The sequence below is a fragment of the Vicugna pacos genome, chromosome 23 (assembly GCF_048564905.1).
Source record: "Vicugna pacos chromosome 23, VicPac4, whole genome shotgun sequence".
Taxonomy (NCBI): Eukaryota; Metazoa; Chordata; class Mammalia; order Artiodactyla; family Camelidae; genus Vicugna; species Vicugna pacos.
Genome location: NC_133009.1, coordinates 8,703,934 through 8,730,790, shown reverse-complemented (window position 1 = coordinate 8,730,790; position 26,857 = coordinate 8,703,934). Strand labels below are relative to the sequence as shown.

The window sequence follows — 26,857 nt, the reverse complement described above, 5'->3', positions numbered from 1 at the left end:
TGTATGTTGTAAACTTGATACTATTTTTTATTAATTTTTTTACATGTTAGGTTATCTCTTTAAATAAAGTAAATAATAAGAAAAGAATGTCTCTGTACTTGCTCACGTAGTCAACCTCTTCCAGTGCTCTTCATTCCTCTGTGGAGACCCATGCTTCCGTCTGGTATCATCTTCCTTCTCACTGAAGGATTTCCTTTGTTGTATCTTGTAGTTCAGATCTGGGGTTGATTCTTCCAGCTTTTTATGTCTGAACTAATCATTATTTTGCTCTGTGTTTGCAATATATTTTAGCTGAGTATAAAATTTGGGGTTTACATTGTTTTCACTGAGAATTTGCTGTCATTCTTATCTTTGCTCTTCTGTACCTAACACTTCTTTTATCTCAGACTACTTTTAGGATTTTCCTGGTTTTTGTCTTCATGGTTTGTGTACTTGTATAGTTCTTTATACTTCTTGGATCTTTGGGTTTCTAATTTTCATCAAATTTGGAAATTTTTCAGTCATTGTTTCTTTAAATTTTTTTTTCTGTACCTTTCTCTTTCCTCTCTTTTGAGAGATCTAGCTTCATGTATGTTAGAGCTTTTGAAGTTATCCCACAGACAACTGACGCTTTATTCATTTTTTAACGTTTTTTTTCTGTATTTCATTTTGGATAGTTTCTATTGCTATATCTTCAAATCAACTAGTCGTCTTCATTTTCTAATATGCTGGTAATGTGACCAGAATATTTTGGTCTCACGTTGTAGCGTCCTCTCTAGAATTTTTTTTAAGGAGGTAAAACTTGCTCACTTAATAGCTCTTTGTTTTTATTGAAGTATAGTCAAAAATTCCTATTTTTAAAATATGTTGTATTTTTTTATTTTTGTTTTTTTCCTTGGAGGTACTGGGAACTGAACCTGGGGCCTTGTGCATGCTAAGCATGCACTCTCCCACGAAGTTATACCCATCCCCCCATCCTCCCCTAGAAATTTGATTTGAGTGTTGTTCTTCCATGTCTCTGGTTCTCTTGTTGAACATATGCAGTACAGATATAATAGGTGTTTTGTTTTGTCTGCTGAGTGTAACATCTGTGTCAATTCTGCATTCCTCAGATCTGTTGATTTTCCTTATTTGTGGATCGCAGATACTTCCCTGCCTTTCTGCCCACCTGGTAACTTTTAGTTAGATGCTGTACATTATAACTTACTGTGAATGCTTCTGGAGATTTTTGTATGTCTATGAACTTTTTTGAGCTTATGTATAATTTACTCTGAAGTCGTTTGATCCCTTTGGATCTTGGTTTTGGATCTGTTAAGTGGATTCAGACCTGATATTAGTCTGGGGCTAGTTGTTCTGCACCACTGGGTGTTCTACTCAGTGCCTGGTGAACTGTGAGGTCTTCCCATCTGGCTGATGGGAGCAGGCACCGTGCCGGGCCCTCTGTGCCCTCCCAGCTGGCGCATCCCAGCACAGTCCTTTCCTGCAGTTTGTTCTTTGGCTTTGGGCAGTGCCCTCTCATGCAGGCACCCATCAGCTTCTGCTGCACCCTCAGCTGGGTTGGGGGGCACCTGCATGTCTCCAGGGGGCTCTCTGGGCAGCTCTCTCCTCTTGTGTCCAGTCCTGTGAGCTTGGGCCACGTCGGACTTCCTGGCTCTGAGCTCTGCCTCCTGTTCGACAGAGACCACTGGGTTCCACCTGGTGCCTTCCCTCTGCTGAGGTCTGGGAACCCTCGGAGCAGTGAGCTGGAACACGTGTCCACTAGGACTGTGTATTGTGAAATCTGGTCTTTTCAGTGTTGTTTTGGATTGCTTTTTGTGCCATTTCAATGACAGGTAAATTTACAGTTGTTGTAGTTGTGTTTTTACAGCTTACGTATGTACAGCTAAATTGCAGTAAGTGCATTCTGCAGAAGATTTGCATCGTTTTGTAGTTACAGTGAAATGGTGACTTTGCTGAAAGTAGCGTCTTTAGAGAAGTATAATTTGTTCTAACTCTGAAAGATAATAATGAACCTGATAGTTCATCTGTGAAATGGGAAAATGCATAGTGCAACGTGTTTTACAAATTACAGGAGGTCAAGTTACAGAAATCAAGCAAACGGTTAACTGAAAAATTGAACCCAAACTTCATTTTTCTTTTTCAGGTGTGCCTTCGGATGCTGATTCTTCTGCTGCCAGTGATAAAGTCAGTGATGCAGATAATTCGAAACCAAATTTGCCCTTCTATTGCCACGATTCTCCTGTCACTAGGTGGAAATCTGGCCAAACAGCAGGCCTTGTCTCCTATGCTTACGGCCCTGCAAATCACGTGTGCCAGGTAGGCTTGATTGCTGACTTTCAGAATCCCACAATGATGGGAGTCTAGGAGAATGTTAGGTTACCGTCTCTAAATATTGTGAGTTTTAGATCAGATACCCTTTGGTGAATGAATGTACCTTTGTGCTTTCTTGAATGAAGTTGAAATACGAATTAGAAAATCAAGTTGAAGAACATTTTCATTATTCTTAATGGCCAATAATCTCTAAACATATTTGGGAGTGTGGTGAGAGGAAGAATTAGTTGGTACTAATACACAGTAAGGTGTCAGGCCCTTCCCCCCCCTTCAGTCTTGATAAGGCAGAGTTTTGCCAGTGTTACCTTTTTCGTCCTTCTGCTCCTGTTTTCTCACAGCCTGAGGAAGTGGCCCATCTGTCTGTATATCCTGGTTACGGGCTTGATGAATAGAAGGCAATTCTCACACAGGGACTTGACTCAGTCGTTGAAGGACGCTTTGCTTCGTCTTTGCTGCCTCGCGTGAGGCACCCTTGGTATTCGGCTTTCATTGAACACAAAATTACTCTCGACCTCCACCAACCGAGGGAGATTTCACAGGGACAGTCAGAGGCCTTTTCTGCTTAGATTTTTATGTTGACAGTTTTTCTCCTGTCATCACTGTGGTGATTCAATAAATAAGATCAGCACTGAGTATTGTGGGTTTTAGCCAGAGGATACGTAGTAATAACGTTCAATGTTCCTAAAACTCTTCTATACTTATCCTATAAAAGAGAGTGCTGTGGTGAGTGCTTGTCCTGCCGTGACCCTGCTGCCCCGCGGTGGTGACGGGCAGCTCCCCCAGGCCTGGCTCGCTCTCTTGACAGAGACGCCGTGGTTGGGGCCCTGATGCCCGCCAGCATGGTCACCCCAGTGGAGTGTCCCTCATTCTCTTCCTCGGCACTCTATTCTGGCGTGTGTGCCGTGGCCTGTACCGTGCATGGAGAGGAATGTGTGCTGGTTGTCGTTACTGAAGACAGAGGCTGGATCCAGCTCCATGGCAGGAGAAGAGAGGAGAGGTAACAGTGCGTGGGAGAGCGATGACGCAATCTCAGGTCAGGAAGGGGAAGGCAGCTGATTCACGTCCAATGACGTGCACGTCACTCTTTCCCTTAATGCAGAGTGTTTTTGTGCCTGCTGCTGTGATTTTTGGCTTGAGTGGAAAAATACTCTATTTTAACAGGATGCTTTCTTAGTGCTTCAGTGGAAAGAGATTATTCTTCTAAAAAGTTGCTAAATGCAAGTCCACAGTCCTTTTTTTAAAATTTATTTTTTGGGGGGATTAGGTAATTAAGTTAATTTGTTTATTTTTGGAGGAAGTACTGGGAATTGAAGCCGGAAGCTTGTGCATGCTAAGCATGCGCTCTGCCAGTGGAGCTGTACCCTCCCCTCAAGTCCTCGGTCCTTTATCTGCAGTTCTGAAACCTGAAAGCTTTGAAAGCTAAAGGTTTTTGTAACTTACTTCAGAGGAAGAGATGTGAGCTCATTTTAGTCCTCTTCATGTGACCTGTTGTGAATATTAATAGATTTTCCTGGAATATGAATGTACTTGGCTTTGCAGGGCTGTCCCAGACTCCACTGGAGGTGGTGACAATGCCTCGTTATGTCTATAAAATCTGAAATACTCCAGCTGGCCCAAAGGGTTTTATTTAGTAAGGCTTTTGGAGGTGTGTGGGAAGTGTGCCGTGTTGCTGAGTCTCTCCTCTTCTGTTTTTGAACTAGATTGTCTCTTCTGAGGATGCTGTGACCCCGTCTGCTTCCTCAGCTTCTTCTTGGCCGTGTATCGCAGTGACAGATGACCCAGGAGCTGCCAGCATCATTGCAGAAACCATCACCAAAACCAAAGAGGTCACGGGGCTTTCTTGTTTACCATTTTATTTTGAAATAATCTTAAATGTACACACAAGTTGCAGAAGTAGGTTGCAGAAATAGAGCACGGTACATGCCTGTGTACCGTCCACCTATGTTCTCTAATTGTACTCAGATTTTGCTCACTGTCCCAATAGTGTCCTTTATCAGTTTAGGACCCAGCCCAGGGTTGAGTGTGGTCTCTTTGGTCTTCAATATGGAACACTTTTTCAGTCCTTCCTTTTGTCAGAAACACCACAGGAATGATGCAGAGTGCTTTCCAGTGCATCCCAGTGACGTGAAGTCTTATCACTTGGTCAGGTATCTGCCAGGTGTCTCCGCTGGAAGTTAGTAGAAGAATGGTAGTAAGTGTTCATGGGGAGATGCTTGGAGGCTGTGCTGATACCTTGTCCCTCGTTGTGTTTTCACCTCCCAGTTTGTAGTGTCTGTGATGATTCTAGCTGAGTCCATTGTAGCCCTGGTAGTTCTGTGGTCATTTTTCAAATTTCATCGTTCTTTTCGGACTGTCACTGTTCTTCTGTAGGGGAGGACTTTGCCTTCTCATCTCCTCTGTCTGTGTTGGTATAGATTCATGGGATCCTATTTTACTCAGATAATGACACACATCACTCATCATTTGATGCCCAAATTGTCCCAGACCTGGCCATTGGGAGCCCTTTTCAGCTGATTTATATAATTCTTTGAGCATTTCCTTCCTTTCTGGCACGGTAGTGTGTTCCACACGCATCTTTCACCTGCCCTGGCCTTGTCCCGGAGTCAACCATTTCTCCAAGGAGCCCTGGTTCCTTTTGGTGGATCATAGGATTTAGAAACAAGATCTGGGAGCTTGGTAAGCTGATTACTCTGGGGTGTCCTGGGTTTAAGCTCTCTTAGCAAACAGACATGCACACATGCCCACTTAGGCCAGAATTTCTCCCTTGACATCTTATCTATATAATGAAAACCAGGAGTGGTTCAAACCAATGCTTTCAATTTCAGTCCAACACCACAGAGTTTATGCTTGCTTTCTTCTTTCTGTATTTTAGATGTGTAATCTTTTTAGATGTTGCAGGACTGCTTTGCTGTTTTGCTGGTTTTTGTGCCTGTATTCGTAAGGTATACTGAGCTGTAGTTTTCTTATGATGTCTTTGCCTGGTTTCGGTAACAGTGTAAGTAACACTGGCCTCCTAGAATGAGTTAGGCAGTGTTCCTTACTCTTCTGTTTTTTAGAAGAGTTTGTGAAGGATTGGTGTCAATAGTTTTAAAAATATTTGATAGAATTTTATCTGTTCATTTAACATGTTCCCATCATTCTTTTATTTCCTTGTTTCCTGGCACAACACAAAAGTCTAGGTTCAACAATATGTTTTACGCTCCAGCACAGAAATTAGGTGTTCCTCCATGAAGTGTTGGTTTTTTGTAGTGGGCAGTGGTATTTAGTAGCCAAGATCTGAGCCTTTGCTCACTGCTGTTGGGAGGTTGCTGGTCACAACTGTCTTAGTAGACAGACCTAGGAAGTATGTGCGTATGAGCGCGTGCACGCATGTGTGCATACCCACACAATAAGTTAGTGGGTTATATTAATATTCTTTTTGTTAGTTATCTACGTGTATTGAAAACCACTAGTTCCTAGCAGTACAGTCAATTCTAATAACTGCACAGGATTCACCTTTCTGTTCCACATTTCTGTATGTATAACTTTTCTCTGAAAATGAGAAGCCCGTCCCCTTACAGACAGTTCCATAGCTTCCCCTTAGGTAGCCTGCCTCCCATTTTGGCTGCTTGTCCTCTCCCACGTGGGCACCCTCCTTCCACTGCACAGCTTCTGGTGCTCAAAACCAGTTTGCCCTCTGCAGGGATGACCTCTCACCTGCTTGACCTGTAACCTCTCCCACCCTACCCCCCAGGCCAGCTGGCCCAAAGCAGGGACATTTTCCACTTAGCTTGGCTCTGTCACACCAGCCACCCTCCCAGGCAGGTGCCCTCCCAAGCCTGCTCAGGTGCTTCCTGTGCCACTCCCTGCCCGCACTGTCTCCCTGCTGGCACATCCAGCTTGGGAACACACATGCAGTATTGCCGATTACATTTGGAACTCTTGATTTATTGTGGTGTTGCTGCTGACAGAAATATGTCCTATGGGAAGTATTCATAACCATCTATGGTAATAAAATTGCTATTTATAAATTAGGGGTCTGAACTCAACTTGTGATACTTGACAATCTTCTAGGATGAGAGTTTAATGCAGAAATTATCCAGAATTATGGGAAGTCTTTGCTTTTTAGGTAGAAGAAGGATGGTATCATTTCTTTCCTACCAATTCATGAGACATAGGCATTATCCAGAGTATTCCCCTAAATTCCTACCATTGCAGTTTTGGTTTGATTCATAAATTATGGCAGAGTAATTTTCATGTTAGTTGTGGGTTATAACTCACATTCAAGGAGATGTAGCTAGTGATTTTATTTTTTAGCAATTACCTTGTTTTTCCTAATACCCCCACCAAAAGTTGTTAGGTACTGTTTCTTATTGTATGTAATTCACATATTCCACTGAATGCTCTTGCTGCTCTTCAGTGAGTGAGATTCTGGAATGTCATTGCTTCTGTGAATTTCACAAGCTGATTCCCTGGGTCTCCGCTTAGAGGTAGGAGCAGGGTCTGTTTCTTTCCAGGAAGAAACCGTGCTGCCACCTCAGAGAGCGCTGGTTTCTGGGGCCTCCTTGGGCACTGATGGCACTTGCATATTGGATGGGTCCCATTCCGCTGAAGGTTCCTAAGTGGGGCTTGTGCTTCCCCCAGCTCAGTTGTGTTTGGCAGTCAGGTTTCACTGAGATCCCAAAAGCAAGGGAGGAGAGAAGCTGGCATCTCCGGCATCTGGTTCTTCCTCTGGCGAGCTGGACTCTGCCTGTGGGACTGAAAGGAACCAGGACCCCCCCTGTTCAGCACGGAGTCTCAGTGATTGCCACTCCTGAGCTCAAAAGCTACGGGGTTTCCCAGCTCTGATGGCTCCCTGTTCCTTTCTATAGGCTGAGTCCCACTGCCAGTGTCCAAGAGGCTCTTGTGTGGTGGGCAGCAGGCTGGGGACGGCTGTCCTGGGTGGGGCATCCTCAGGAGGAGGGGTGGAGGGGGCAGAGATGCAGACAGGCGGCCCCTTTCCTCTGCCGATGTGAAAGAGAGGTCAGTGATCGCAGGTGTGGTGTGTTTTAACTGACACACTGTGAATGGGAAGTGAAAAAGGAAGAGAAGACTCTTTTTCAAAGAGCCCAGGGAACAAGAGATTGTGGGCAATGTGTTACACGCCAGTGAGTCTCTTAAATAAGATTCTGGGAAGGAATTATGAAGATCTAGAAAAAAATATGTAAAAGTACAATGCTCAAATGAGAAAACTCCCATCATCCCCTGTGGATGGGAGCAGGGGATAGATTTTATGTGGTGTGACTTCATTCCAAGTCTCCACTTATAAGGAACAGCTGTGCTGTGAACTTGATCACAGTGTAAATTGTCATTCCTTCTGAGAGCTGCTGTGGGTAATTTGTAAAATAGTTACTTGGTCCTGAAAGCGTAGTACGTGGTGGTGGCGATTTTAGGGGCCTGTCATGTCTTATTTCATGGTGTTAAATGCCTTATCAGGTCCCTTATTCCTCCGCCGTCATCATGTATCCTTGGAGTTTATGGGTAAACTGGTGACTGTTTATCTCTGGACACATCTTTCCTGATTTTATTTGTTGGACTTTTTAGGATGTTGAAAGCCAAACTAAAGCATCAGGCCCAGAACATCAGTCCTCGGATGAGTTCGCCAGTCTGCTGGGCACGGACAACACGCGTACCTTGGACCTGCTCAAGCCGTCTGTGTGCAGCCGGATGGGGGACAAGGGCAGGGACGTGCTTTTGGCCATGCTGTCTGGCATGGGCACCGCCTGCCCGCAGGTGAGCCGCGGGTGGGTGGGCGGGAGGTGCTGCCCCCGTCCTGGGCTTGAAGGGCTCCTGGGAAACATGAGTCCCTTCTCCGTCTCCTGTGCTGCACTTGATTCTCACTTAACATTTTGAAATCAATTTGATATTTTAGAATTTAGAAATGTCTAATGTTTACAAAGTAGGATCGGCCAGTTTTTTTCATTTATGACTTCTGGATTTTGTATTCTGCTGAAAATACACTACCAACATGATACTGTTTAAAGAATTCTCCCAGGTTGCTTCTAATTGTTTTTATTACTTAATTTGTTCTTAATTTACATTTTTGAGAGATGAAGTAGGGATTCAACTTTATATTTTCCTAGATGGTGAACATGTTGCCCCAACATCATTTATTGAATCATCCTTCTTCTTCCCCAGTCATTTGAAGACCACTTTTAGCATATTCTAAATTTCAGTGTGTATTTGGGTCCCTTTATCGACTCTCTTCTGTTCCATTAATCTAAGTTTTATGCTTTAATGCCACAGTATTTTAACTATTAACTATTTAAAATAGGTTTTAGTATTTGCTAACACTGGGTTCTGTGGGACTTGCGGCCGTGGTGATGTTCTGTACCTGGCACTCACCAGCCACATAGGCTGTTGAGCACTTGAAATGTAGCTGGTGCACCTGAGGCAGTGAAGTTTTCATTTTATTTAACTTCTTAATGGATTTAAATTTCAGTAGCCACATGTGGCTAGTCCAGGGTGTACGGTCAGTTCTATGTTAATATCTCTTAGAAATAGAACTGAGCAGTCCAGAAGCCCTTGGGCTTCCTTATCAGTGGCCTTGTTCTCTGCCTTTTCAGAACTGGCCGTGTCAGGGAGGCCGATGCTCTGTGCAGGTGTGTCGTCAGTGTTTCTGTGAGTTCCATATCACCACCACCACCACCAAAGTACTTAAGTATGGCTGAGTGGTCTTGAAATCATAGTTACGGTTTTGGAGCTGTTTTAGGGGCATGTTATTTCTTAATTGTATTCAGGAAGAACAAAGTGGTAGGTTTCCTACTTCTAATTTTTTGAGGCTAATTCTCAGAGATTACATCAAGGTGGCTTGCCATAAGGAAAATACTGCTTTCACAAGGTTTCTGCATTTGTGAGAGGAAAGGATGGAATGAGAAGAACTCGGATCTAAAGTAGTAATGCCCCACATTTGTTGTACCCACAGCTACGAGGCCTGGTTCTCTGTGCGTTCGCTCAGTATGGAACACAGGTGTTCCCTTTGTTTATAGATAAGGCAACTGAGGCCCTGAGAGGTCGTTAAGTGCCTCAAAGACAATTGGGTTGCTGGTGGGTGGGAGAAACGATGTCGGATCCTGTGCACTCTTAGGGCAGAACCACAACTGTGACCCCTCTGTCACCCTCTCCTCAGAGCTTGTTCGCCTCTCCTGGGGGTCTGACTGGCTTGGCAGGGAAAGTGTCTAAACCCCAAACCCCAGAAGACCCCTGGTGGGCGGTGCATTAAGGTTTGATGATGTCAATGTCTCAGATTCAGGGGGAGACAGAAACAAAGATGGGATTGTCTTCCAACTTTCCTGGCCCACGGGCAAGATGGTACTCCTGTGTCCTACACTGACCTAATTTTGGGGGCTTTTTTTAAAAAAGAGAAACATTTGAATTTATAACAATAATGCCTAGATGGCAGTGATCTTAGTTTGTCATTAGTAAAACTACTTACTAGGCTAATCTATTTGTTATCTGATGTGATGAGAGAAAAAAATAGATAAAAACAATCATTTATTTCTGAAAAGTACAGAATAGAAAATAGTTTTATTTTTTCTAAATTAAGAAAGTTGGCATTTACTGTGTTACTACTGTAATAACATTCTCATTTGTTTTTAAAAATTGCAGTCAGGGAGTTTATAGTCAGCAGTATTAACCATTCCAATGGTGTGAATAACTAAAGTTTTAAAATGCAATCAACATTATGGATTGTAGGGAGAATGTGGTACTGGAGGCTGACCCTCAATGTCTCTGGTCAAGAGACACCCCCAGGTGTGCTCGTATTTGTAGCCCTCATTTCAGACAGTCTGCCGCTGTTTGACCTGGACGGCTTGGTCATTCCTCTTCATGCCTCTCCTCTCCTGCTTGACCCCAGTGCCTTCTAGGATCTGGGTCATTTTTATCACCGTGCTGCTGCTTCGCTTGATAGTGTTGTTCCTGAGGCCGACTTCCCTCACCAGGTTGTGTATTAGGAGAAATTCTTGTCATTAGAGGCCTTTTGTTTCATCGGTTGGTATGTGTTGGGTATTTTGTGTGTGTCAGGTGCCTCCTGGCTACTTGTACCTAGGTCGCTCCAAGCATCTCTGTGAGCTCTGGGCTGTCTTGATTGTAAAGGTCAGGAAACCGAGCCCTGATTAAAAGTAGATTTCTCAGTCTCCCAGATGCTCCACTCTGCCTCATCCCTGCAGAAAGATCTGGATCAGAGCTGGCATCCTGACGTCTTCTGGCTTTTCCCCCCGCTTCCTCCCACAGGTGGCTGATACGTGGTTGGAGCTCTGGGTCACTGAGTTGGAGGACATAACCACGGACTCAGAGTGGCCGCCTGTCCTCCCAGCCCGTGGTGGTGGAGAGCAGCCATCCCTACACAGAGGACACGTCCTCCGGTGGCTCAGTGCAGATTCCAGGTGCTCGGGGCTGGTCCCAGGGAGGAAATGGTGGGGGTCCCTGCCTGTAGAACAGCTTCATGTCTGCCATCGCATCAGTAGAAGCAACGTTCACTGTTTCATAGAGAAGCTGCAGAATTGCACAGCTCCCTCCTTGGGTTCAAGCAACTTGCTAGAGCGTCTCGCAGAACTCAGAGAAACATTTATTTGTGTTTGCTGGTGTGTTATAAAGTATAGGAAAAAGGATACAGGCGAATGGTCAGTGAAGAGGTACACAGGAGGGTGTTTTGTAAACGTCTGTTGAGGTCAAGGAGGTAGGTGGTCTTGTAGAAGTCGTCTGTATCTTTACTGATTTCTGTCTACTTGCATGAGCTGTTGCAGGCTGGGTTTTGAGATCCCCAGCTGTCATTGTGGGTTTGTCTCCTTCTTACTTTTCTATCAGTGTCTCCTTCATGTGTTTTGGGTCTCTGTTATTAGGTGTCGTAGCTTTGTAATTGTTACATATTCCTGATGGTCGACCCATTTTTCACTGTGAAATGTGCCTCTTTGTCTCTATTAACACTTCTTAAAGTCTATCTTGTGTAATGTTAGTATAGCCACTCCAGCTCTCCTAATGATTTCTGTTGACATGATGGATCCTTTTCCATCCTTTTACTCCCAGCCTTTTATGTCTTTTGAGTCTAAAGTTTGTCTCTTGTTATGCATCTTTTAGTTAGCTCTTGCATTTTCTTAAACCAGCTGGATAGGCTTTGCCTTCTGGTTGAGATGCTTAGGCCATTCGCATTTGATGTAAGTATAGATGTTGGATTTACATGTCTTTAGTATGTGTGTATTTGGGGATGTTTTTATTTTGCCTTCATTTTTGAAGGATAGTTGTGCTGGATTTAGAATTCTTAGTCGATAGAATTTTTTTCTTCTTATCACTTTAAATTTGTCACCATCCTGGTTTCTTGCATTCATTGTTTCTCAGGGGAAGTCATAATCGTATTTTGTGTGTTTTTTCCTCTTGTGGCTTTCGTGATTTTCTGCTTGTCTTTGGTTTTCAACAGCTTCAGTCTAATGTGTGTGGAATGTGGATCTCTGTGTTTATCCTACTTAGGATTGGTTGGTTCTTGGAGATGTTGATTAATGTTTTTCATCCAGTTTGGGGTTTGCGGCTGTATCTGTTCAAGTACTTTCTCTGACCCTTTTTTCTCTTCCCTCCGTTTTGTGTGGGCATGGTGCAGAATTCCCATTATGCGTGTTGGTATGCTTAATGTTGTCTCCCAGGTACTTGAGACTTTATTTTTATTCAGCCTTTTTTCTTCTGTTCTCTGGATAGAGAGTGATAGAAATTGTGCAGTTTTGAAGTTGTATAGTGATTCTTTTTTTCTGCCGTTTCAGAGCTGCTGTGTCATCCAGTCGGTCAATTTCTCCTTTTGGTCATTGTGCTTTCTACCCCCAAAACTTCCTTTTAGTGCTTTTATCATTAAATCATTTTATCATATTTTCCTTTGTTACCACGTTTTCTCTGGTTTTCTTGAATGCTTTGAACATACTTATTACAGCTGCTTTGAAGTTGTTGTCTGCTAAATCCAGCATCTGGCCCATCAGAGTTAGTTTCTGTTAACCGATTTTCTTCCTGAGTATGGCTCACACTTTCCAGTGTTTTTGCATAGCTCCTAATTTTTTATTGAAAACTGGACTTTTTAGATTTTGATGTGTCATCTGGATTCTGACCTTTTGTTTTTGAGATCTGTAAGTGTGCCTACAATTCTTGGACTGTTTTGTATGTTTTGTAACAGCCCTGGAATGACTCTTTGAAATCTCCCTACCAATGTCACATAGCTGCTGATGTCACGGCTTCACTCTTCTATTTTCGTTTTTGTTTTCTAGCCTGACTTCTAGGATTTGGTCCATGTCTGCTTAGCATAGTTCCGAAGCTTGCTACATTTTCCTGTCTGTGCGTGGATCTCTGCATGGGTGGGGCAGGCAGGGTGTGGAAGTCAGTGTTCTGGCAGTTTCATGTTTTCCTGATTTCATGTGCCCTGGGTCATCCGAACCTCCAAGATGTCCTCCCCGAGCCCTGCTCTGCTCTCTGACTTCAGTATTTTCCTGCTAGATCTCTGGCTAGTTCTTAGGGCTGGGATCAGGGAGCCTGGGTGGGAACGGGAAGCGCCTTCAGCCTAGCACACAGAGCCCTTGTAGCCTCCAACACTGGCTGTGCCAGATCCCCCGCTGGGTGCAGTTCTATGTGACCGGACCCCGGACTTCCCTGCCCCACCTGCGGTGTGAGGGGTGAGGGATGAGGGGGTCAGCTCAGGGTAGGGGTGCATTTGGATTGAAGGGGGATCCTGAGGTGAGGCGGGACAGGCTGAGGGGTAAGGGGCCGATCGGAGTGGAAATGACCCAGCTGAGGGGCAAAGGGGACCATCTCGGGATGTTGGGGGTCCTGTGGTGAGGCACGAGGGGTGAGCTTGGGGTGTGGGGGATATAGGTTAGTCCTTAGAGGGGTGGAGTGTGCTGGCTGGGACTGGGACCACGGTGTGAGGGGAATCCCCATCTTGGGGGGTCTGGTCGACGGCTGGGCCTGGCCTGGGATGGGACGGTCATTAACAGGAGGAGGCAAGCAGGGGGAGTGGGGGTGGGGGGTGTGGCCTGGCCCAGACGGTGGTGGTTCTGGTTGAGTGTCAGGACCTGGTTGGTGGCCGAGTAGGGTTGTTGGGTATGCAGACATGGCTGGGCGGGCAGAGGGTGCCCTACCACTCCACCGCCCCACTCAGCTTTGCTCATCGCCACCTGGCCACGCTTGGGCCCCACTCGCCACATCCGGAACAGTAGGAGCCCCAGCCCAAGGGTCTGTGCTTCGGGGCGGGGGGAGGAGAAGGGGTGCGCATGCGCGGACGCACACACGCGCGGACGCGGGACCCACCCAGAGGGTGTGGGAGCCAGGCGGGAGCCGGGCGCTCCTGGGACCAGCTTCGGAAGTAGAAGGCGGCGTGGGCCTTCTACTTGGCCGCCGCTTGCCGTCCTCTCCGCTGCCACTGCGGGACAGGTAAGGGGCGCTGGTGGGGGCGCGCAGGTCGGGGAGCCGGCGGGTGAGGCCTGCGTTGCGCAGCTGGGGAGGCGCACAGGGAGGGGTGAGTGGGTGAGGCCCTGCCGCGCGGCTCACTAGGACCCTGAGGCGGGTGCCCCCTCCCCCGTTAGTAGTCTCTGAACCGGCGTCTTCGCTGCCGCTTCCACCCAGGTTTGGGAAAGCAGGCTACCCCCGGGAGGTGGGAGGGCGCAGAAGGGCCCCGGAGCACCTCTTAGCGGCCCTCAGTTCGTGGCCTGCTTCCGGGTGGCAGCTGCCATGCCTTTGCGGGGCCGCGGTTGGGTGGGGGCTGCCCCATGAAAGCCCCTGTATTTGTTCCCTATTCCCCCGCGTCCTGGGGCGGCCTCTGCTTCCCCATGTTTGCGGGGTGCATCGCTCGTGGTCATCCTGCTCCTGGGAGGCGACTTGCTGCTGTTAGGGTGCGGGGCGGTGGCATCTGCGGCAGCGGCAGGGAAGGAGGTCTGCCCTTTGTATCTTGATTTGTTCCCATCTTCCCCGTGTTCTGTCCTGGGGGCGGTCTCTGCTGCCGTATAGGTTTGCGGGAGCCAGGTTACAGGTCAGTGTGCTCCTGAGAGGCGGGCGCGGGTGCGGTCGTGTGCAATCGGGGCGGCAGCAACAGAGGGAAATGGGACCAAATCCCCGCGCTCCCTTGTGCGGGTGCAGGCTGGCCTGGGGCAGCAGAGGCCGCCCCATGGCCCTGCCGCTGGGGAGATGGGGGCAGATCAATCCCCTCTACATGGGCAGCTCCCCTCTCGCGCCGCTGCCCCAGGTGCGCAGGACACTTGTTTCCAGGTCAGCGGGCTGCCGGGAAGCTGGGGCGGAGCGGTTAGAGGGCGGCGGCTCGGAGGGGTGGTGTCCTCCCCCAGCAGGTGACTTGTTCCCGTCTTTCCTGAGGGTGGCCTCTAGGACCACAGGTTCACAGAACACATGTCTTAATGGCAGCCTTGTCCTGGGAGGAGGGCCCAGTGCAGTTGGAGCAGCGTCAGTGCTGGACAAGGACTTTCCGAGGACCCGGCTCTAGCCCAGGATAACTAACTCTCCTTTTATTTGCTTCCTCAGTTGGTGGCTGTAGCAGCTTTTCCATTATAGGTTTTTTTCAGATACTGAACGTAGGTTTCTGTGCTATACAGAAGAAACATTTTTAAATCAATTTTTATATATAGTGGCTAACATTTGTTAATCTCAAACTCCCAAATTTATCCCTCCCTGCCCCCTTTTCCTGGTAACCATAAGATTGTTTACTAAGTCTGCAAGTCTGTTTCTGTTTTGTAGATGAGTTCATAGTCTTTTATTTTTTTTTAGATTGCACATGAGTGATGTATTTTTCTTCCTCTTTCTGGTTCACTTCACTTAGAATGATGATCTCTAGGTCCATTCATGTTGCAAATGACATTATTTTATCCTTTTTTATGGCATAGTAGTATTCCACTGTATAAATATACCACAACTTTTTTATCTAGTCATCTGTTCCTTCATTTAGGTTGCTGGCATGTGTTGGCTATTGTACATAGTGGTGCTATGAATACTGGGATGCAGGTTTTTTTTTCACATTGGAGTTCCCTCTAGATTTATACCCAGAAGTGGGATTGTTGGATCATAGGTTACGTATTTTAAGTTTTTTGAGGAATTTCCATAACGGTTGTACCAAACTACATTGCCACCAGCAGTGTAAGAGTGTTCCCTTTTCTCTACACCATCTCCAGCATTTATCTTCATGAACTTTTGAGTGTTGGCCATTCTGACTGGTGTGAGCTGATACCTCATTGTAGTTTTGACTTGCATTTCTCTGATAATTAGTGATACCGAACATTTTTTATGTACCTGTAGGCCATTTGTAGTCTTCATTGGAGAAATGCTTGTTTAGATCTGCCCATTTTTGGATTGGATTGGTGGTTTTTTGTTATTAAGTTTTATGAGCTGTTTATGTATCCTGGAAATTAAGCCTTTGTCAGCTGAATTATTTACAGATTTTTTCTCCCATTCTGTAGGTTGTCATTTTTGTTTTGCTTATGGTTTCCTTTGCTGTGCAAAAGCTTGTAAGTTCACTTAGGCCCCTTTTGTTTATTTTTGCTTTTATTTCTGTTGCTTGGGTGGATTGCCCTAGGAGAACGTTGCTGAGATGTATGTCAGGTAATGTTTTGCTTATGTTTTCTTCTAAGGTTTATGGTGTGTTGTCTACATGTTTAAGTCTTAGACATTTTGAATTTATTTTTGTAGATAGTGTGAAGGAATATTCTAATTTCATCGATTTACGTGCAGCTGTCCAGTTTTCCCTACACCATTTACTGAAGAGAGTGTCTTTAGTCCATTGTATGTTCTTGCCTCCTTTGTCAAAGATTAATTGACCAGAAGTTTGTGGGTTCACTTGTGGGCTCTCTATTCTGTTCCATTGAACCATAGGTCTGTTTCTGTATCAATACCATGCTGTTTTGACTGCAGCTCTGTTGTATTGTCTGCAGTCTGGGAGGGTTATTCCTCCAGCTTCATTCTTTTCCTTCTGTAATGCTTTGTTAATTCTGGGTCTTTTGTGATTCCAAATTTTAGGATAATTTGTTGTAATTCTGTGAAAAATGTCCTGGGTAAGTTGATGGGGAATCACATTAAATCTGTAGATTGGTTTGGGCAGTGTGGCCATTTGAACAATATTAATTGTTCCAATGCAAGAACATGGGATATCTTTCCATTTCTTTAAGTCCTCTTTAATTTCCTTACTGTTTTGTAGGTCTCCGCATGTCTTTCACTTCCTTGGTGAGATTTATTCCTAAGTATTTTATGTTTTTGGATGCAGTTTTAAAAGGGATTATTCCTTTCGTGTAAAGAAATGCCACTCATTTGTATATGTTGATCTTGGATCCTGCTACCTTGCTGAATTCTTTCCTTGGTGCTTACAGTTTTTCTGCGGAGCCTGTAGGGTTTTCTGTGTATAGTACCATGTCGTCTGCATATGACAGTTTTACCTCTTTTCTTCCAACTTGGATCCCTTTTGTTTCTTCTTGTTGTTTAATTGCTATACTAGGACTTCTGATACTGTACTGAATAGAGCTGGTGAGAGTGGGCATCCTTGTCTTGTTCGAGATTTGAGCAGAAAGGCTTTCAGCTTTTCACTGTCAAGTATTATGCTGGCTGTAGGTTTGCTATTGATTTTACTATGTTGAAATAATGTACCCTCTGTACCCACTTTGGTAAGACCATGGGCTCAGTGTAGTCAGGGGGCTGGAAGGATGGTAGCAGCAGTGGCGGCAGGAGGGGGGCTGCCCTTTCGAATCAGTCATTTGCTCCCATCTCCCCTGTGGCCTGGCCTAGGGGTGGCCTCTGCTGCCCCAGGTTCACTGTAGGCAGGTCCCCAGGTCAGCAAGCTCCCAGGAGGCGGGCGTGGTGCAGTCAGGGAGCAGGGGGCAGCGGGGGGAGGGTGTCTGCCTTCGAGGAGCTGGCCTCTTTGCTCTAGTCTGCCTTGTGGCCTGGCTTGGGGGTGGCCTCTGCTGCCTCAGGTCGTGGGACACACATGTTCCTGTCTGCCTGCTCCTGGGAGGTGGGCAGGGTGCAGTGGAGGCGGGGGTTGGGGGCTACCTGACCGCTGCCAGCTGACCACATCTCACCAGCCTCCAGTAAGCAAATCAGAAAATGTGTGTCCTGCCCCTGGGGGCAGCAAAGGCTGCCTGCAAGCCAGGTGTGGGGGAGACAGGAGCCTGGGGCAAATCCACCAGCTCCCTAGGGCAGCCCGCCTCCCCCTGCCATTAGCTCTATTTTCTTGCTTGATTTAAATATCTTATCAATCTAGTATACGTGTAATGATACAATATTTCATTACATTTTAAATTTACGTATCCTTAATTACTGATGAGATTGGTAGCCTGGTTATATTTGTTGGCCGTTTAAATTTCCTTTCTGTGATGTGCTTGTTTAAGTCTTCTGCCCATTTTTCTGGTGGAATGTCTCTTGTCCTCATTAATCTGTAGGAGGTCTTTATGTACCTGGATGTGAAGTCTTTTTGTGACTGATGCTTGTTGCAAATATCTTCTCTGTGGCTTTTTTCTGTGGTTCTTTTTAATAAAAGCTTTTTTCTTTTTCTGAAGTAGTCAGAATAATTTTTTGTTTCCATATCAAAGGAGAGAACTTCTCCTTCATTATGTAGAAGTTTTCTTTTTTTTTTTAACTTTTCATCTTTAAATCTTAGATCCATCTGAAAGCAGTTTTTGTATATAGTGTGAAGTAGAGGTCCATCTAATTTTTAAAAATGTGGATGCCCAGTTCTCCCAGCAGCAGTTGTGATGAAAGGTTGCCTTTCCCCATGCCCAGCATTGCGGCCTTACCATGAGTGTATCAAGGGTCTACATGCTTGGTCTCTTTACGGGCGCTCTTCTGTTTGATTGAGCTTTGTCTCTACATTAGTTCCACACTGTCCTAAATATTGTTGCTTTATTAGAAGTCTTGATAGCTTCAGGAGAGTATTGGCTATTCTTGACCTTTGATACTTCGAAACACATTTTGGAATCAACTTGTCAAGTCCCCCCCAGAAACTTTTTTAACCTTACAGTTCTGATAGGGATTGCATTGAATCTGTCATTCAATTTCAATTTCAACTGACATCTTTACATTGTGAATCTTCTATTTAATGACCACTTGGCATAACCCTTTATTCAGTTATCGTTCTATAAAGTTTTATAATTTTCTCTGTAGAGATTTTCACCTCTAGATGGTTAGATTTACTGTCACAACTTTACATTTTTTAGCACAATAGTGGTATTGTTAATATTTAAAATATTTTTATTTCTGACATGTGCAGTATTTACAATTTTTTTATGGAAATCTTCTATTTTTTGTATGCTAACAGTTTTCCTCAAGAGTAAATTTTATTACATTTGCTCCCTTATTATATTTTCATTGTAAATTTTATGGATATTAAACCAGCCTTGAACTCTATGGATAACTGTAACTTGATCCTAATGTAGTATCTTTTTTATACATTTTGGATTTTGTTTTTATTTAGGATGTTTGTATCAGTGTTCACGATTAAGATTGATCTGTAATTTTCCTTTTCTTATCTTCTGTTGGATTTAGTATCAAAATTTTGTTAGCCTTATACAATGAGCTGAAGAAGTTTCTTCTTTTCAATTTTTTACAAGAGATTTAATGCTGGAAATACTCCTTCCTTACATGATTGCGAGGACTTAACAGTGAAGCTGTTTGGGCCTAGAGTGTTCGATGTGGGTAGATTTTTGACTATTCAGTTTCTTTAGTGGTTAAAAATCAATGCAGGTTTTCCATGTCTTACATCAGTTTAGTAATTTATATTTTTCTAGGAATTTACCCATTTTGTTTAAATTTTCAAGTTCTCAACACAAGTTTATTCATAATAGTTTCTTTTCAATGTCTGAAGATCAATAGTAACATTTCTTTTTCATTTGTGATACTACCTTCTCTGTTTTGAGGTGATTGCGTAAAAGTGGTGTAAACTACACTTATTTCTGTCAGCTAATTCTTATCTACAAAGTTACTATTTTTATCATAAGTTTTGCAGCCACAATATCTTGTATTTTTATTTGACAATATAACATGTTGCTCTGTAGACAATCTTTGCATGTTAGCAATAGAATATGCAATTGTGAAAAGGTGGAATAGGGTCATAGAAACCAAGTATGAAGAGAGTTTGGAGAAGAAAAGGAGAGCCAGTGGTATCTAGGGAAGTTCAAGGGGAGGGCAGATTGAAAGTCTTCAATTTGACAGAAATAGGCCTTACGTAGAATGGTCAACCTTAAGTTAGTTTCTTAAGACACTTCTGATTTCAAAGTCCACCAGGCATCAGAAGTAAAATTTCAGAATTGTTAGTCAGAGAAATCACAACTATATTCTTTTTTTCATGTCTTTGAAGTTACTACTTTAATATCAAGGGTGAAATTCCCTGAGGGGAATTTGGGGAGTTTTTTTTTTCCTTTTCATCCTGTAGATATCATCGCTGAAATCCTGAATGTTTAGTGCTTTGATTTTCTAAGAATTCTGAATTATGTTTTATATCAAAATCTGATTTTTTGAATGGTACTTTAAAATTTTTCTTATTTGCAATATGCTTTTCATTAGAATTGAGGCCCTGTATTGAGGTCTCCTGAAAGGCAGTGTAGAAGCTCATGAAAATTTTGGAGTAGGTGCTCATGCTGCACATCTGTGGAAATTGTATTTAAATTTAGCATTAAAGATCATTTTACCTTTGTCTTTCATTCCAGGAACTTGTGTCCCTGAAGCCTGGTAAAGCTGCAGTGCTGGTTGCCACTCACTTTTCTGAACAGATTGAAACAGTCATTAAAAAATTTCAGGTAAATTTTACAGAATATATTGGGAAAGAACATCTAGTGGGAAGACAGTTATTGAACCTGCACTGAAGAACTTTTGATTGTGATAATTTCTTCAGTTGATAGTTCCTTTTAGTAGCAGTTTCTACACGTGTATGTGTGTGTGTGTGTGTGTGTGTATTTGGGAGCAGTTGTGACTCTGAGTCTGGACATGAGGGTGCTCGTCTTTGTGCATAAGAGAAATTTTTGGAGCTGGAACCTGCACTCACCCTAGACACCGTCACCACAGAGCCCCAATACCTTCTGCTGTAGTAGCTGCAATGGTATTCTCTTTGGGTTTCATGTTATTTGTTGAGACTTCCGTCATCCTCAGAAAGGGTTAATGATGACTACAATTTTTCTTGGCAACCCTTCCCTAGAATACAGCTGTATTAATGTTGAGTAGTGAGAGGCCCAGGTGGAAGCCCTGTGTCACGGAGCTCGCATTCCCCTCATCATCACCACGGGAGGGCTGTGCTTGCTACCTACCATTGTGGCCACGAGTGACAGAGATAGGAAACAGGACAGTGACAGGGACACGTAGCACAACCCAGGGTCCCCGCGTGGCAATAATAGTAGTAGGAGACACGTACACGGGATGGAAACCACAGCGTGAATGGGAGGCAGCTGGCATAAGAGAGAGAGGTACGGAGCTCATTCATTCACACACTTCATTTCGCATGACTGTGGCCCCCCATATACCACAGTGTGTTAGGCTCTAGGGGGCACAGATAAGTGCACGATGTTTTCTTTTAGTTTTTCATATAGAGCAGAGAAGCACTTGTATAGGCATAGTAGAGTGTTAAAAGCTCTACACCAGACATACGGAAAAAAGTGTTTCAGGAACAAGAGGAGAGAGGGATAGAGTGTGTGAGAGAGTCAGACAGGAGTTCCCAGGTACACGTGGACTGGGCTTAAATGATTGGTGTCAGTTTTCTAGGCAGAGAATTGGGAAGGGGTTCTAGATGAAGGGTCCTGGGTGTGCAGACACTTAAAGGCACAAAGCAACACACATTGAGAGGATGATGTGGGGACGATAGTAGAAGATTAAGTTATAAATAGTGTGTCGGGGGGAGGAGTCAGAAGTATAGAGACTGGAAAATAGGTTTTGGGGCTTACATTGAACAATTTAATATGTAAAGCTAAGAAATAATATACTGAAGCTTCTGTGTACTGGAGAATGACTAAAGTTTTTTAGGCAAGGAAACTACACCATTAGATTCCTTTTATAGAAAATTAACCTTGTAGTGTGAATACGACTTAGAGGTGCCACCACTGAATATTGTTACTGAAGATTGTTTTTCCATGTAAAGTGAGAAAGAATGTGATTTAGAAGGTCTCTGATGTAATTTGCACTTTCACCTGGCCAAAAAGTGGTCTTGGTTTTAAGGTAACATACTTCTTATCTGTAGCCTTAATTATAGATGTGATTACGTTATGCTGCTCTCTCGCCTTTTTTTGTTTTCAGAGAAGATCTCCATGTAAATGAAGAATTGCTGCAAATGTCTCACTGTGTCACAGAGCTGTTCACTGAGCTGTTGTGTCTGTTCAGCCCCAACCGGGTTATAGAGGTGCTGCCAGGCCTGGAGTGCTGCCGCCTAGAAGAAAGCATTCCGGTAAGACCAATGGTGTAGAGGAGGCAAGAGTCCACTTTCCTTAATCATTCACCATTGTATAAATGAGCAAAGGGAGACTCATATATTAAATCACCTGTCTGCGTCCATACCTGGTAAGTGCACCAGCACCTGAGATTAAAGCCAACAGTCTGACCCCGTGGTGCATGGTCTCCATTGCTGTGATAAAGTAGTTCTCCATTTGTTCCAGTAAAATCAGGAATGGCACATGTCCATCATTGTTATTAATCAAGGTTCACAGACATTCTAGTCAACGTGATAAATGTAGAAAAAAGAATACCATAAAAATGCTAAAAGGAGAAAACAAACTCTTACTTGCAGGCACTGATGTTAGATGGTCCTGCTGTGCTGGGACTCACAGGCTGAATGGCCGCTCAGGAGCCTTAGCACAGGCGTTGCCTGGATCCTCTTTCCTCCTTTTCTTCTGTTTCCAAATGAAAATGAATGTGTGTGCAAATGAATGTGGGACGGGTCGAAGGAAGAGAAGCTTCCTGGCAGGAGCTCAGGTGGGAGGCTCAAGGGGGCACCTGAGCGGCCATGTGACAGGCAGCAGAGTGGGTGGGGACAGCGAGGAGGCAATTGGATGTCAAAGTGATAGCGAGAGACCGAGGTCCGACCGCACCCTCATCCCCCATAGAACCAGTCACTCCTGCTGTGAGGAGGTAGAGATGAGAGGGTTCCCTGCACCCACATGGGCTTAGGTTGAGAGGGTGGGGCTGCAGGGAGGGTGGGGGGTGGCTGGAATGACCTTTCTCCTCTGCTCCCCTCTCCTGCATCCCCTCTGGCTGGATTTGCAGATCCTTCCCTGACAGACGGGGTTGGGGAGGGGTGAGGTCAGAGAGGCCCAGAGTGGGGATGATCTCTATGGCCACCATGGGGCTTGCAGGCAGGCCCAGAGCCCTGGGGGCCATGCCAGTCTGTCTGTCGAGCTGGGCACAACCGAGAACCCTGTGGCCTATGATCCTGGATGGGGCTGCCCACTGCTCCCATCGGGGAGAATGTGCCTGGACCCCTGGCTCCCTGCTCCCCTGGACACACTGACAGGTGGCAGACAGACAGGTACAGACAGCAGTTGCCTGAAAGAAAGATCGAGGCCTGTGTCAGGGCCCAAAGCCCGGGGTTGTCAACTGCCCCCAGCAGCCCGAATCCGAGACTCCCCACCACAGTCCCCTTGTCTGCTTCTTTCTCTTCCAGCCTCTGCTGGCAGCCCCAGGTCGGTGTCAGGGCCCTGGATGTTAGGAGATACTGCTCCCTCTTCAGTCTCCTGAGCCCTCTCTTTCTCCCTGCTTCCGCTCAGAGCCCCTGCGCCCTGGTCCCAGCCTGGCCCGACCCCACTCACCTCTGGACTTTGGTATGTCAGGGCCTGGCCCGTGCCTGCCCGCCCAGCCTGTGAAACCCTGGCGGGCCCACAAGCTTGGATGATGGGCTAGGCATCTGCCCCGGGCTTCCTCTGGATCTTCCTTCTGCTACTGCTGCTGCGACTGCTGCCAGGGCACGAGGTGTGTGTGCTGCTGCGGCTGCTGCCAGGGCACGAGGTGTGTGTCACCGTGGAGGCAGATGTGGGGCCGAGCTGTGCACTGCACTGGTGCAGGGCAAGTTCTTGGGTTCTTGTTGGCGGTCGCTGAGTTCCCCGCCAAAGCTTCGTGCTGCTCCTGGACCCTACGCAACCCGGACACGTGCTGCTGCATGTTCTACACGATGGTGGCCAAGGCAGCCAAGCCTGCGTTCTCATCTGCCAGGTTGACTCCTTCCTGGATTCCACGCGCACCCACGTGGGCCTGGAGAGCTGTGACGAGGTGCTGAGGCTCTGTGACCCCTCGGGGCCCCTGGCCTTCCTGCAGGCCAGCAAGCACTTCCTTCCACTCCAGCGATTACTTCTCCATGGAACACCTGGTCACGGGCGGTCGTGACCCCAGTGACGTGGCTGGTGGCCCTAAGAACTGCCTCGGCCATGTGATCCAGGATGTGGCGGGGATGCGCTCCAGGTGAGTGATAGCTGGGGAGAGATCCGTGGGGGGCAGCACCCTGGGCAGAGGGACTGGGGAGAAGGCCTCCACTGCAGGGCTGCCCTGACCACCCGTCCTTGAGGGCTCCGTCAGGGAAGCCAGTTGCACAGAGAAATGTTCATTGCAGGCTCACCGAGGGGATAAGGACATGGGGTGCTTGCTTCTGGCCCCCAGGGGCCTGGCGTGGTGCCGGCACACTGGGAGGTGCTTGCTGAGTGTTCAGGGAAGGGTGGGTCTGGTTTCTCCCAGGGTCAGGGAGTTTTTCGTTTCTGGCGGGGGGAAGTTCCCTCCTCTTCTGCAGGTAGGACGATTCTAATGGGTTAGCAGGCTGCTGTGGTCTGTGGCAGGGTCTGCAAGGGGCCTCCTGGGAGGTGGGAGAAAAAATGAGCGTGGGCTGTCGGGAAATGTTGTCAGGAGATGCAGTTTGGTGGTTGCACTTGGTGTGGCTGCATAAATCCTTACCCAGTAGCTGGTTAGTTACTGATTTCCTGGGAGGTGTTCCGGTACCAGGGACGAGGAGTGGTGAGGAGAGGCACAAGGAAAGTTCTTTGTGTCCTGAGCTGCCTTTCGGGTCAGGGGAGGGAGGAGGCACTAACAGCCAAACATAAGATGCGGTGGGGGGAGGTGGGGCCCCTGGTGTTAGGGCTGTGTGTCACCCCTAGTTAGGGGCTCATTTGGTCAGGGGGCTGTGTTCAAGTTCCTGGGAGAGGTGCGGGCAAGCCTTGTGGGCATCGGCGACAAAGACTTGGGTGCTTGTATGCTGGGTTGGAACCAGCAGGGAAGGGTTCAGGCACAGTTCATCTTAGTAGTTTGGTTTCCTTGGTGAGAGGGACAGCCGCACAGGAGGGCACGATCAGTGCGCTGAGACACTGGGCCGGGCTCCATGGCAGCAGGGAAGGTGGGGGGCCTTGCAGACCCTTGGAGGGGAGCTCTCCTTGCAGGAAGCCCAGGGAATCACGGGAGGCTGGGGCCGCAGCCAGGGCAGGGAGGGCGGCAGGGGCCAGGCTGGGCTTTCATGCCAGCAGGTCATCGCGGGGCCAGGTGATGAGGTCCAGGGCTCTTAGCCCCTCCTGAGCTAGTGGGGCTGATGGATTCCACTAAGTAGCATCTGCAGAGGCACTGAACAAGCTACATGGGGTTACAAAGGAAGCTGGTTATCCTGGACCTGATTTTGTTCATAGCCCCAAAGCTGAGGATCAGGAGAGGAGGAAAGAGGTGGCAGAGTCCTGGAAAGAGGGGGCAGGAGTGGTGTCCAGGAAACCAACAAAAAACCCCGCCATCTTTCAGGGCCTCCAGTGCTGGGGCGGGAGACCGGGAGGGCAGATCTTCGGGCTGGGCAAGGTGGAGGTCAGCTCCCCCCACCTCCCCGGGCAGCGTGCTGGTAGTACTGATCCTTGGCAGGTGGGGAGGAGGTGAATGGAGCAGAGTACGGAGGGCTCTTCTGAGGAGCAGAGATGCAGGGCACCGGCAGGTTTGGCAGGTGGGAGGGTGCAGGAGCTGTCCGTGCTGGCCGCCTTGGACCCTGCCTAGTTCTGTCCCAAGATCCAGCCAGAAGAGGCGGAGCGGGCCAGTTCCATGGTGCTCAGCCTCATAGTGGGACCGCTTTCTTGCAGAGCCTGCCCCAGTGCCCAGGGCGTGGAGTGGTTCAAGTTCTAGAGGACGGTCCCTGCTGTGGAGACCCACGGCTCCAAGGAACCTTGTTTTAGAACTTCACGGGTAGGCTCTTCTGGGCTGTTTTCTGGCCCCAAGAGCAGTTGAAATCTCTGTCCAGAGCCTCAGTCCTAGGGGCGTGGCTGCCTGACGGGGCTTTGCCCTGACCTACACCTGAACTCCCTCCGCACTGGTACCTCCCACCTCCTCAGGGTCCCGCCATGCACCATAGCCCAGCTGGGGCTAGAGGTTCTCTCTTCTGTGCCCTGAGCATCCTCCCCCTGCTTCCTTCCTCCCGAAGGCCTGCTCCCCTGTGCAGCCAGGGCGGGCTTTCCAAGGGGCAGTTCTGATTCGGGTGCTGTCCTGCTTCTAATGCTCACTGCCACCTCTTGTTCTCTGTCCAGGACGGGGTGGGCCTGGCTCCCCCGACATGGGCTGAAGGAGAGGAGTGAGCCTGTGCAGATGAGGCTGTTCCACAGGGATGTCAGGAGGGCCTCGAGTCGGTCCAGCTCCCATAGACCCTGGGACAGGGGCAGACTTCAAATCGGTTATGCCTGTCCTGGGGCAGTGCCAGGCCGTGCAGAGGGCAGGGACTTGTCCAACAGACCTGGGCTTGGATCCTGTCTCGGGCTCCCAGGATCTGGGAGTCCCCACAAGGGTGGCTTCTGTATGGCCCCCATGTACTCATCTGCAAAGTGGAGCCGTAGCAGGTGCCCCCAGGATTGCTGCTGTGGGGATCCAGCGCCTGGAACATGATGGAGCCCAGTGGTGGTCCCCTCCCTCCGTGAGCCTTGCTGTTCGCTCCAGGCCTGCGAGTGCACAGCTTGGTGGAGGCGGCCTTGCCCACACCTGCCTCCACCACCTTCTCACCCCCAGCACACAATCCGAGCGTCCACTCCAGGCTGTAGCTGCTTTCCAGACAGGAGGGCTGTGGGGTGGGCTGCCAGGGGCTGGGATGAGGAGGGAAGAGTGTGGGCCCACCCTGGGTCATCTGAGACTGTACAGGCCCCTCAGAGGGAAATGCTCAGTTTGAAATGGCCTTGACCCCTGCATAGTGAGGACAGGACAGAGTGAAGCGGCTGTCACTTAGAGTGGTGTTGGGGGAGGCACTGGACTGTGATGAAGCTTTCTGCTGGGGTTCTCCAGGACATCAGAGAGGGTCTGTTCCTGGGCTGGGGCCCTGGATTGGGGGCTGGCGGCTACATTAGGTCCCACATTGAGTGCAGGGGAGCGTGTGCTGCAGCTGGGGCTGAGGCTCAGGTGAGATTTCAGGTCCCACTGCCACCCTGCCGTCAGGCTGAGCGGGCACCCTCCCAGGTATGTGATTGGCCTTGGTACCTTGGTCCCCGGTCTCTGTCCCCAAACGTTGATGAGGAAACCAGGGCAGGTGTCTGCCCACCACCAAGACTGCCCCTAGAATGGCCCAGAGGCAAGGCAAAAGAACGGGATTCCCAGTGATAGGGGCAAAGTGCAAGTTTGC

General features: G+C 47.3%; 1 protein-coding gene across 4 annotated transcripts in view; it reads left to right on the top strand.

The window, feature by feature from the left end:
• LOC116277792 (adhesion G protein-coupled receptor B1-like) overlaps positions 1–26,857 on the top strand; it is a 219,441-nt gene that overhangs the window by 133,176 nt on the left and 59,408 nt on the right. For 3 of the 4 annotated variants that reach the window (XM_072948443.1, XM_072948445.1, XM_072948446.1), the window contains exons 1-2: positions 21,556–21,703; positions 22,916–23,706. The gene's annotated coding sequence lies outside the window, so the exon portion shown is untranslated. Of the gene's footprint in view, positions 1–19,982; positions 20,073–21,555; positions 21,704–22,915; positions 23,707–26,857 lie in introns of those variants that run through there. The other variant, XM_072948444.1, reaches the window with a different exon arrangement.